General features: G+C 41.9%; 1 protein-coding gene across 1 annotated transcript in view; it reads left to right on the forward strand.

The window, feature by feature from the left end:
• GRIN2A (glutamate ionotropic receptor NMDA type subunit 2A) overlaps positions 1–13,786 on the forward strand; it is a 1,504,071-nt gene that overhangs the window by 581,395 nt on the left and 908,890 nt on the right. The window lies entirely within an intron of this gene.

Genomic DNA, 13,786 nt, shown 5'->3' on the forward strand with positions numbered 1-13,786 from the left:
CACAGAGGTGCTTTTGGTCAGTTGGCTTGGTATAGAGCACGGGGAAAGAGGCCAGCCCGCTTTACCAATTGGCTCCCGTCACTGGCTATCTTTTAAAAAAATGCCATTTTGTAACTTTCATGTGTGCTGCATGAAGCAGCACGCATTAATGTTACAACCAGCATTTAAAGATTGCTTATACGCAGGAAGGGACACCTTCCTACACATAACCAATCCTCCCCTGCACAGAGTGCAAGGGTGCCTGCGTTGGTGCTAAGTTGTTAAACTTAGCACCATCGCAGGGGGCAACGCAAGGCTGCACCACATTCTTGTAAATATGGTGCAGCCTTGCTTTTCTGAAGTGGCTGAGCGTGTCGTTAAGCCCAGGAGGCTAACAACATACTCCGCCACTTCATTGTACATATCCCCCTTACAGTGCTGTTGAACACCTGCTAGCTACTCCTTCCCTTCTCATCTGCAGTCAGTAGAAAGAATTCCGGGACCCCTCTTCAACCAGAAATTGAGCAGTATTCAGTCACACATCTTTGTGCAACCTGACTTTACATTATGCATGTGGCCAGTAGATAGTGGGTCCCACAAGATTCCTTCAGGGCACAGGGTTTTCTAAGTCCTTAATTGCTTGCAGTGCACAGTACCTGCTCACCGCAGATATTGAATCAACCTTTTCCCGCATCACTATACAAAGTTGTGAAAAATGTATTTGCACAAAAAATTATCAGCATATTTAGCGCACCAAAAAGTTCTGTGAAGTTTTATTTTTCAGCTGACATTACAATTTATAAGGCAGTCATGTATACACATTTCTTATTAACAGTAGGCATTGTTTAATCTATTAATGTGAATTTTCATGCATGTTCTGCACACTAAAAAAGACATTCAAGCAAACAATCCTTTAGGATTGGTGCAGAAGGAACGTGTGAAATTAATGTATGATAATAAAACAAATGGGAGATTAAAAGTGAAAAAGGTAATATCTCGAGATAGCACTGCTTCCGCAGGTTCTCTCCAACAATGTATGGTACATTCTACAAAAAGGATCTATTTACAAATTCTTTAGTACACCTCTAAAATGTGCTTACAATGCATTAAAATGCAATGCTAAATAATCTATGATTTGTCTTCCAAGCTATTTACTATTTCAGCTTCTTAATAATCTTTTCTCTCAAGAACCAACCACCAAATTCCAGGAGTAAAGAATTTTTTTAGCACAACAAGAATATTTTAAATATTTTAGCTGCACATTTTAATTACGTTTTTTTATGCTGTATGATTGTTGCGCCCTCACCCAGTTCGATGGGTTTAACAGGAATGTATGTCACGCTATGAGGGAATTATGTCAATTCTTGAGCACCAAATAAATGCAGTACTAGTAAAACTCATGTAATTTCTGGTGTCTGAAGCACAATACCAATGTTATCCAAGTTTGAGGACACACATAGCTATTGCATGATCAGTGCTTACGCGTTGGAGGATTGATGTCAGGGAACAAACAGTGGCAGCTACTGTGAATAAAAAATTGTGTGGCGCGAGGGCGCTCGACTCACAATAAATTTACGAGCACAGCCGGTGCGGCATTTCTCTTAGCTTTTCACGGGCATGAAAAGGAAAGATTTCCTTCAAGCTTGTGGAACACAACTCCAACCAATCCTGAAGCTGCTCTCATGCTGTGAAGGCAGCTCCAGATTGGTGGGAGCAGGCTCACCCAACCATCATTTTGAGGCTGGGGCATGTGCCAGCAATCCTCAGACTGTTTCACAGCGTTTGGATTGCAGGGTCTACTGTGCGCATCGGGCTGGCTTTCGCAAGAGGGCTGGCCAATCCGACATGCGCACTGTAGACCAGTGGTGTCATCCTGCATTGGCAGGATTCAGCCTAGCTCCCACCGTCGCACTGTACACAGCGCAAGCCAGTGTGGTGGCAAATAAATAAAATGCATTGACATGTCATTTTATTTATTTGTGCTTGCCTGCTGGGATCGAAGCAGGCGGGGCGACCCTCTTGAGGAGGAGCTGCCCCTGGGTGCAAAATGCCAAAGCGACCTAACCTTGATGACACCTCATGTCTCTTTAATTCCACTACACACTCCACCTCCACTACACAGTCCCTGCCCCTTTGTCTCACTCTTGAATTTTCGTTTTCATCTATGCTTCCTGCCTTTGTCACTATTTGTTCACGTTTTCTTCCTCCTTCTTTCCCACTTATGTGATTTTCTCTATCCCACTCTCTGTCAAAGTTTGATAAAGAAAATAATAAGTGCAGGCTCCCAAAAATGAGTGCTAACGGCAACTACCAGCTCAATGTAAGCAAAATATGAGGTGATTTAAAGCCCCCAAATTCAGCTCACTCTCTCACTCTGCGCCAGTCAATAATTGCCCAAAAAGCCACACGCTGAATAACATAGCATAATATCAATTTCAAATATATCTGGAAAATCGGCACACTTTCCAAATCCAACAATCCATTCATCCATCCACCCACCCACCCAAATCAATCAATCAATCAATCAATCAATCAATCAATCAATCAATCAATCAATCAATCAATCAATCAATCAACCAACCTACCTACCTACCTACCTACCTACCTATCTACCTATCTACCTACCTATCAGTTTGTCTGTCTATCTATCTATCTATCTATCTATCTATCTATCTATCTATCTATCTATCTATCTATCTATCTATCTATCTATCTATCTATCTATCTATCTATCTATCTATCTATCTATCTATCTATCTATCTATCTATCTATCTATCTATCTATCTATCTGTCTATCTATCTATCTATCTATCTATCTATCTATCTATCTATCTATCTATCTATCTATCTATCTATCTATCTATCTCATTAATAGAACATAAATTAGATTCTAAGTGTAGGTTTTGTTTTGCCGGAATATTTAAAATGCAAAAAATACATCAAGACTTTAAATAACTACTATAACGTACACCACATTCATTCAACTGGCAAAGGAATAAAATGCGCTCAGCGCCAAAGGCAGCCCAGCTTTCCTCCGGCATCTGTTTTCAGTTGATAAGCATTCATATCTCTGGCTGTCTCCTTGTGTTTACTTTTTCTTTTACCCCTAGAACCATAATTTCATTAAAATGCCATTTTTAAAACGACCCTACACCAAACATATGTAAACGAATTCCCTTTTAGTTCCAACTATTAGTATGTACATTTTATTAATGTATTACAGAATAACAAGGGTGTAAGGATGCTGTTCTCTCTTGCAATATTGCAATTGGGAAGATGTACACGTATATGTTTCTTACGACCCAGTCACTGAATTCAGCCGTGGTCTGTCGACACACAACTGTCTGTTGCTTATATTGACTCAGATTTTGGAGTTTCAAAATGCCCAGGAATACCTATTATAGCCTTATAGCCCGCCGTAGCGGGATATACCAGCTATTAATGGCCCGCTGAATCGTTAAAGGTCTGAGCCGAAGGCGAGGGACTTTAACGAGACAGCGGGACTTTAATTGCCGGTATAGCCCTGCTACGAAGGGCTATAAGGCTATTAGAACATTCTGCCACAGGAGGGCAGAATGTTCTAACAAATTAAACAAAGGGTTCTCGAAGCTCGAGGGGATATAAATCCCCTCGAGCTTCGAGAAGGCTTTGTAGAACATTGGAATGTTGCTCTGCGGGCCTTTACTGGCCCGTAGAAGCAGGGAGCACTCCATTGTCTGCAATGGAGCTCCCAACATTCCAATGTTCTAATTACGTCGAAAACAAATTTAAAAGCCTTTACAAACTTTCATTGACCCAAGTCCAACCTTTTAACATCTCTTGTTTTAATTTATAACGTTTTGTATAGAATTGACAAAGCCCATTAGATGTTAAAGTTGTAGAAGAAAAAGACTTTAATTCAGGTATACAGGCCCTTATTTATGAAGAGCTTACTTCGCTGTTGCGTCCCTTTTTGTGATGCTGTGGTGGTGTAATCAAAGCGCCCTACTGCGCCCTATTTGCAAAGTGATTCATCTGGGCAGATACGTCACTTTGTAAATGCCTGCGCAATATTATTCCTTTGCCAGGTAAAATGTATGCAGGCTGGGCGTTCCCACATAAAAAAAGCCTTGCAGAAGTGGCGCAGTGAAATCTATTAGATTTCACTGCGCCACTTCTACAACTTCACTGCATCAAATCCTTACGCCTGCTTGAAGCAGGGGTAAGGACTGTTGCAGGGCCTTTTACATGGGACTGGTTCAAGTGTAATGGCACCATTGATGGAGTTGCGTCAGTTCTTGGACACACTAAAGCAATGTTTCAGTACTGCGTCACCAGATACATCAGGATTCTTGACATATCTGTGCATTCCTTAAAACATGGAGCAGCGTAGTTCAAATATGGCGCATTCATGGTGTCGCAAGGAGGGCTCAATGAAAAGTGTTGCATCACTGTTTTCAACACTTTTCATAAATAAGGCCCACAGTGTATAGAAAACAACTGTAAGGCACTACTTTAACGAATAGTGATCAAGACTCTGTGCAGGCGCATATCAAAGAGTAAAGGCTCATGAGACAGATTGCTCAATGTTGGGTGCAAAGTCATCGCAAAGAGTTTCATGGTGTGGGATAAGAAAAAGAGCATTGCATCAGTTACAGAGAGAGATGAATCTGGTGTAGGGGAGAAACGAGATGACTAGAAAAGGGTGGATTGTAGAGGAAGTCATCACAATATGTTGGAAAAGGAGAACAGAATGAACTCAAGGGACAGACTTAAGCTGTCAAGAAATTAGTGAACAGTGACAGGAAAACAGAGGTTAGGCCGTGGCACCACACACATCAAACAGTTCAAATCTCATAGGTGTCAGGGACCATGAGGAAAAGGGGAGTGTTTACAGTGTGGAGAAGTGTGGCTCACCGGTTAGAGCAGGCAGACCCTGAAGCAGAGGTCAGACCCGGGACCAGAGTTCAATTCCCAACGCGGCAGCGTCTTGAGCTCAAATGTCCATGACTCGATAATTCTTGCTTCGGTGCCTGACCTTATCATGGGTTCACACTCTGCAACTCTGGGCATTAAGCTTGCTTAATCTCCACAACGGCCCCCCGCGGCGGGATGCCTGGCTTTCACCTTGGGGATGCCCTGTAGGGGCTATCTCAAAGGGAAAATCCAGGACGGGTTCCAAAGGCAAGCGCGGAGATACCCCTTCGGGGGTCGATTCTGGCGCTATATAAGAAACATAATAATAATAATAATAAATGCACCAAATTAAATTCTTATAAAGGGTGTGGCCAATACCCAGATTTAGCACCAAGGATAGGGTAAATTTACTCTTGTTCTGTTTTTTTTCTGCTTGTGGAACATTGTCTTCCTTCTACCCCAAATGAAAAAATTGGTAACACTTTGCCACACTCGTTTTACGATTAGAGCCTGACATGGATTTGGCAATTTATGGAGAAAGTGCTAGCACACAGTGGAAATAACTCTCAGAATATGACAGTGGTGGAGAAAATGTCACTAGTGTGTACTCCTACGAACTATGCACTTCTTCTAGAAATTGGAGGAATTTCGATTATCACCCAGCTCTACATCAACGTTTGCCCAAGATTTTGTGATTTTGAAATTAGGGTAATACACCTATATTTCTGAATATCCACAATGTTCTTTCTAGTGTATGTTCCTGGCATTCCGAGTGACTTTGTCCACCACACTGCTTTGGAAAATGCCATATAAGGATAAAAAATAAACCATTATTACATGGGACTTTAAAAACTTTAAAATTAGGTCATCAAGTCCATTTAATGAGAGTACAACATGATCTATCTTCGGCAACTTCTTTCTTTTCATTGTCTTCCTCTAGCACATGTTTAAAACCACTGATACCAATGCATTGTGCGTTCCTCTACTATCTATCTACTCAATCAGTATATCTTGCTTTCAGCATACATAAAATGCTTACATTCATCTTAAAATCAACCTTTAAAGAAAAGTCCCCAAGAACTATTGATACAAATAACCATATTTGTTTGTAAACCTCACCTCTGAGATAGCCACTGCAGTTAAATCTTATTTAACTGCAGAAATGACAATTTGATTCAATTGTGTATTATACTTGTTTGTATAGTATGTGTTAGTTTATATGGACTGTAAACTTTAATACATATTATTAAAATATTAACAAGCCGGGGGAGGAGGTCCAATGTTTTTAATGATACCATATAGTCCTATAGCCTATTCATATGTTAATGTTAAAATGTTAATGTTAAAATGGGACTTTTATAGCGCAAACGGCTACTCCAAGGGAGTGTCCCGGCGCTTTGAGCTCCAATCACAGAGGAGAGCAAGAAACATAACAGTAACAGAAGGAGCCTAAAAAAGAAAGAAATTATCCAGCAAACAACCAGGTCTTCAGGTCTTTCCTGAAGACAAGCAGGTTTGAGGTGGTTCGTAGGGACAGCGGTAGCGAGTTCCATATCTGGGGGGCGAGGAAGCTAAAAGATCGGCCGCCTAGCCGAGCCTTTTTAATACGTGGTACTTGCGCCAAAGCCAAGGCTTCTGACCTGAGGGATCGTGCAGGTCGATAGAAGTCCAGCCTTCTCTGAAGATATTTGGCACCATTGCCATGTAAGGCCTTATGGGCAAGCGTCATGGCCTTAAACAGTATCCTCTTCCGCACCGGAAGCCAGTGGAGGGATGCAAGAAGGTTTGAGGCGCTGGTGCGACGATGAAGGCCAAAGATGGCACGCGCAGCGGCGTTCTGGGTAATCTGCAGACGCTGGAGGAGATATTCAGGCAAGCCAAGATATAAAACATTGGCGTAGTCCAATCTGGACCCTATAAGGGCCTGAACAGTGATCCTCCGATGTTGCTCCGATAGAAGGGGAAAAAACTTGCGCAACATTCTAAGTATCCCAAAGCATGTTCCCGTGATAGTGGAGACCTGGGATTTGAGCGAGAGCTCATTGTCGATTTTAATTCCCAGGTTTTTCGCCCACATAGAGGACTGTGTGGGAGGGAACATGTCAGCAGGCCACCATCCACGCCAATCTGGTTCTGATGGACATCCGAAGAATAGTATTTCGGACTTGTCCGAGTTGCACTTAAGACTGTTTTGTGAAAACCAGCTAAAAACAGCCCCAAGGCACTCGCGAATCCCTTCACCATCAAACTCTTCACCCTTGCGACAGGTGAAGAGGAGCTGAGTGTCGTCAGCATAGGAGACGATCCGGGCCCCATAGGACTCCGCTAATGTCGCCAAAGGGGTCATCAGGATGTTAAAAAGAGTGGGGCTCAGAATCGAGCCCTGATGCACTCCAACTCCCAGTGGCGGCATCTCGGCGGATCCGGGTGGGACCCAGACCGTCTGGCGGCGGTTGGCCAGAAAGGAAGAAAACCAGTTGAGCACCGTCCCCCCTAGCCCGATGTCTCGGAGCCTGGTGAGGAGATCCTCATGGGGGACGGTGTCGAACGCCGCCGACAGATCTAACATTACTAACAACACCCTGCCTCCCATGTCCAGCACCTCTTTTACAATCTCCAAGACTTCCAAAAGCGCCGTCTCGGTGCTTAAGTTGGAGCGGAATCCCGATTGGGATTCATGGAGTAGATCATTAGACTCCAGAAAGTTGGAAAGTGCGCTGTGCACGTGTTTCTCCAAGATCTTGGTGAGTGCTGGAAGGAGCGAGATTGGCCTGTAGTTGGAAGGCACCTCTGGGTCAAGATTGGGCTTCTTAATCAGCGGGATGACCATAGCTTGCTTCCAGGTCTGAGGCAAAAAGCCCATTTGCACATCTTATCATTATTTTGGGGTCCACTGGATCTACGTATTTATTGTTACAAACACATCATGCAAGTTGGAGGAAATTTAAGCTTACCACTAGGAGAGAAGTGACTGCCTTAATAATAATAGTATTCCAGCTGGAGGCATACTGGCCCATAATGCCCCAAGAGTGCACAGGTCCTTCCGTAACCATTATCAACAAATGAGAAAAGAAGCACACTGTATGCATGCATTGGGAATCAGGGATTGGTATCCAGTTATCTCCCCTGCTTTGGACAGCCGTCAATGACTTTTGGAAGATTTGGGAAATGCAGACACAGACTGTTTTGTGTAGTTTAGTTTTTTAGGTCTAGCCCAGGCAGGGAATGCGCCTATATGCGAGGAATGCTGTAGTCAGGTAGGGACTTGAAATTCCACCTGCTCTCCGCCCATATTTTTTATTGCCTGGTTTCAATGTCCACTGTAAACTGTGGCTGTTCATTGGTCAATAGGCTTAGTAGTCCCTCCCATGGCAACACCCCCTGTTACATTTGTTGTTACTCAGTAGGCTTTACTTACAATTTCCGAGCACTATTTTCTCAAATAGCTTTGTCCTGCGTGCTTTTGCAGGCAGGACACGATCTCTCCTAACGCTTTAAAAAAGAATTATAGAACGAACGCATTAGCAATGCAATAGGTCCTGCATTTGCAAGGGTTTAAACTATTGGCGTTTTAAATGACAATACCTTTAATTTATCTGTTTTAAAAACAGCACATAAATAAAAAGGAATTTAATTTACAATGCAGATAGCTCAAACTCTCGTAAATGCGAGACCTATTGCATTGCAAATGCTTTTTATTGATATTGAGTGCAACAATGATAGCGATTCAGTTTATCTGTGCAATAGACAATGAAAAACAAATCACGTACATCAACGTAAACCAAGAAGGGAAACACTGTTATAAAGCAGTCAAAAGGCTAACAGTCGTAGGCACAGGAACACAAAATGAGTGCAGCCTAAATAGAAGGGGGATAGAGGATTAAAAAACACAAAATGGGGGGCATCTAGAACGGGAGACTGGAATACACAACATCACAAAAAATTTGAGTAGATGCCGTCTTAGTTTCCTTAAATTTTGACAGATTGTTTTCTAATTTGCAATGTAATGGAGATCATTCAACAGCTTGGATTCTGTTACCTTCAGAAACCAGCCTCCAAAGGTAAATCCAGACGCCATTTTTGGGCTGCTAAGATTTTTCTTTGATCCTGATAAAATTAGAGTAGTTTGGCAAATCGATGGTAGGAAACAATCTCTATGAGAAATTTCAGGTCTTTGCTTTTCCTTTTGAATCAAAGGATTTTCTAGCTGATTTGTTTGTTCCACCATCAGCCTGGATGTTCACATCTTTTATTGAACATATGGAAATATTTCTCCAGGCAGAATATAATATGAACTTTTCTATTTTGTACTTTTTACATTCCCTTTCATTCATTTTTTGCAAGGCGCTAGCACACAGTCACACAATGCCGCACAAGTACTTTAACTAGTAACTTATGATGAGTGATTGATAGAGTGGAGCATTTTGTTATAATCCATATAGCTGAAAGCTGTCAGGCTTGACAGCAGAAAGTGCGGGAGCTATTGCAGGGGCATAGATAGACCTTATTTAGTAAGGACTACAAAGAAGAAGAGAGGCAAGGTAGCAATGAGAAGATACAATAACATGGTGTACAGAAATGGCAACATGAAGAAAAGATGAGGAGAGACAGCCACCTATGCTAGTATGATATGGATAAAATAAATCTAAATACATGCCAGTCAAGCATTTTGGAATCTGTCGAAGTTCAGGTAAGAAAACCGACCAAAGTAATGGCTGAGAAAGTAAAGGAGAGAATATTGTGAGCAGCCAGAGGATTACTATGAAATAAATTCAACATATGCATGTAATAAAACTTTCCACTGCTTACTCCTTCATTAACAACACATGAGATAACAGCTAACTACAGCATTTACTGGCAATACCCAAGTATGGGGAGAGGATGTAGCCATACGGCTAGAGCGGTCGACCTCGAAGCTGGGGAACCGGGTTTGAGTCTCAGCAACAATGCTCAACATCCTGTGATCCTGGACAAATCACTTAATCTCCCCATGCCTAACAAAAATGAATGTATCCATCTATAATGAAACTGGTGCTCGTGTAAAGCGCTCTTATCTAGTTTGTGCTATATAAAACTCGAAAAAAAGTATATTCACCTGTGCTCATGGACAATAAAAGTCCAGCAGGATGGGCTTGTTAGCAGCTTATGACCAGTTGGATAATGAGAGAATTAGGTGAACACATGTGTCAATTATTTGGGTTCGCAGGGCCCTGGCTTCGGCCATTATTTTTATTAGAGGCCAGAGGGTTCAGAGCAGGACATTTCATATTGGGTAATCTTGCCTTGTTTTAGGCAGTGCTTAATTTAGAAAATGGTAAGTGCCAGGGCCCAGGATATTTCTCACGAGGCCACTGCTGCCTGTTTCATTTTAGGACCCGACAATCTCTGCCAAATACCGGTATCACCGACATCTACTTGCCATTACAGTGCTACAAATGTTACAGTATGACTGTACTAGGTGACCCAAATGTGCAAGTAAGCTCATGGCACCCTGATGTTATTGTTTTTAAATGTATTTTTAAATGTTAAACACTTTGCTCACGTGTATTTACAAACAAAAAATAGACCAGCAACGCCACCATGTGGTGGACTAACTTAAATATGTTCTGGTGTTACAAAATAAGTGCGGGTGTCGAGCACGAGAAATCACCACCACAAATTAAACTCTGCTGGTCTGGCCGAAACTGAAAGCAGAAACAGTGATGGGGCAGCACGAGAAGAAATAAGAAGAACACCCATCTTATCCCTCGAGTTCCTAGGCTCTGTCCACTTTCTGAAAACAAAAAAAAGGAATGTGTTAGAAATGCAAATAGGCACGAATAAAGGCTTCGAGGTGTTTGAGTGATAGTTGTACGACTCAAATTGCAAGCCATGGCTCACTTCATGGAGACAGTTAACAACACAAAACAACTTGAACTCATAACATTTGTTTTGACATTGTGAAATTTTATGTTCCAAGTGTTCCAACTATGTCTCATTTATAAACTCCCTACCCTCATGTGTGTAGTGAATATGCATGTTGTTTATAAAGGTTAATATTACGTTTAGATGGCATTTGCACTCACTCCAAGTTGTGTGATGCAATACCATTTACTTGCTCCTTTTCTTTGTGCTCCCAGCTGGTAGACTGCTCTAGAAAGCATTGAACATATATCAGGATTGCAAACCTCGAAAACCCCTGAAAGGAAACATGCACTGTCCCATGGCTCCTAATTTAATTCTTCATGTAATAAATCGTCAGTTATATTCACAGACTGATTTCCAAATATAAACTGTAAGAGGATAAGAGTGTTTGTGTGTTGTTACATGGCACGCATGAATTCACATTTATAAATGCATATATTGCTTTTAAAACATACCCCCATGAATTACCTTAAATATTCCCTGCTTTTAATGTGGCAAATTAGCAGATAGACATGAAGTCGTGGTTGATATATGGTATGTGTCCTATATTTACATTTTACAAAACAAAGGGGCATATGTACAAGCCCCTATCGCTAAGGGAACGTCATGTTTTGAGACGTTTCTGTGGCGTTTAGGGCTTCACCTTATTTACAAGGCAGCGTTAAGCCACTTAATGTGGCTAACCCTGCCCGGTAAATAATGCCACCTTTCACACTGTGCTTAGTGTGAAAGGGGGAGGGCAATGTGTGTGGCTGTAGGCGTTCCACTGGAATACCCATTGATTCTGAAGCTGCCTATTTACAAGGGAGGCATACATAGCAGGCAGCACCAGAATTAAGATCAGGGAAAACCTGATCTTACCCTGGTGCAACAAAGAGAAATGTTTCATTTTGCCTCGGTTTTGCTGTTTTCATGGTGCTGTCTTGTGCAGCACACATGAAAACAGCCAACGGCCAATGATTGTTGATGTGCAGGAAGATCCCCCTTCCTGCACATAAACAATCATTTTGAAATAAAAATGTAGTTTTGCAACTTCTCTGTGTGCTGCATTAGGCAGCACACATAGAAGTTACAAAATGGCATTTTAAGATTGCTTATGTGCAGAAAGGGACACATTCCTGCACATAAACAATCTTCTCCTGCACACACACACCCTTGCACTATGGTGCAAGGGTGCCTCCGTTGCCGCTAGGTTGATAAGTGTAGCGCCAGCGCAGGGGGAAACACCGGGCTGCACCATATTCTTGTAAATATGGTGCAGCCCTGCGTTTCTGAAGTGGCGGAGAGAGGCGTTAAGCCAGGAAAGCTAATGCCTCTCTCCACCACTTCTCTTGTACAAATGACCCGAAAGTTTGTATTTGAATTATGACTGAGAAACTCCCCCATTCCCCTCAAATGTTGTGACAGCACTTCATATAAAGTGATATTATAGTGCATTATATGTGCCAATTTGTGCCCACGTAATGTAAGCGCCTAATCATTGTTTACTAGTTTAAAGGCAGGACAGTTTGGATGTTTATCAATAATTCACTCTATATATAATTAACAAGTGAGTCATTTATGTATTCCTCATGCAACTAGGGTCATGTAGTAATTCCAAAGTCTGTTCCATGTGGCATTAGGAACATGGGCCAAGGCATCCTATATACAACAGTCAGACCTGTCCTCCATGAACCATATGACCTATGATGCAGCAAGAACAAGAATATGATGAACAGTGGTCCTGTGCATGTGGGGGAAGTAGGGGCAGTGGAGTAGCTAGACCTACTGCCATCCAGGGCGGACCCTAAGTTTGCCACCCGTGCAGGCAAGAGCTAGGGGTGTTGGCAGACAAAAGACTTGTTCCGTGGGATGGGCCTGGCATCCGACGGACGACTTGTTCTCGGTGGGAGGGGAATGGTGGAAGTTGACAGACACCACTTGCTCACCTCCACAACCCCCAAAAACCGTGCCCCCCTAGCGACACCACTGAGTAGGGGTAGGTGGTAAGAGATGGAATGTGAATTTCTTTTGCGTTGATCACCACCATGACTCCTCACAACCTAGGCTGCAGGTCAATAGGGTCTGTTTGTGTAGTAGAAAAGAAGAAAGATAGAGGGCAGGCATATTAATATTAAAATGTGGGTGATGTCACTAATAATATCATAATTTTTCATCCTGCAAGATTTCAACTGTACTCTAGACAACTTAAGCCTCATACTTTGTGCTTCGCGGTTGTCATACAATTCACAGTACTTCATTTAAAAAAACAAAAACATTTCGCTAGTGCTAGTCAATATTGCCATAGTTCCATATATCATTTTATATTATTTAATGTCCCACAAAATTTGTTTGAGCAAGTGAGAATAGTTTTTTAAAGAATTGATCCAGCAAAAAAAGCACTGTTAGTTCAGCCTACACAGATGTTGAATTTTTATTTAATTAGTTCGAATCGTCATCATGTGACAACATAACCATATTTGCAGTTCTGTGCAGCTCACTGTATCTGCAGGTGCTGCCTTTCTCCTAAAAGTGTAATGTACAGCTGTGTTAGCTTTCAGGTCGCCTAGAAACTGTGAGAGTGTTATAATTCCGAACGCACACCAGCTCAGGGTTCACAGAAGGGTCTCATTAAACCGGAGTTCAGCAAAGAGGTCAGGTAACTCAGGACCCTCTAACAAAACTGCAACAGCTTGAACTTTATTTATTGAGATCCAAACCATGGCACAATGTGCTAACTTTCTTTTCTGACACATCCAATAATTCCATAAAGTCTGCTTTTAAGGTAATGAATTGTCTTTCTTTTCTTTTTATCATAAAACTCTGTACTTCTAATTCAGTTTGAACAATGCTGCACAGAGAGACAACATGTGTCACTTTCGTTTTATTAGCCCCGTCTTCTTTCAAACATTAATAATTAATCCTCAGTCCCTTTTAGTTATTTCACAGTTTCACAGAAGAAGCTCGGCTTTTGTATAAGGCCAATGTGAGATTGTTTGTGTTTTATAAGATGAAGGTTTGTTGGAA

Source organism: Lissotriton vulgaris, chromosome 10, assembly GCF_964263255.1.
Source record: "Lissotriton vulgaris chromosome 10, aLisVul1.2, whole genome shotgun sequence".
In the NCBI taxonomy this organism is placed as follows: domain Eukaryota; kingdom Metazoa; phylum Chordata; class Amphibia; order Caudata; family Salamandridae; genus Lissotriton; species Lissotriton vulgaris.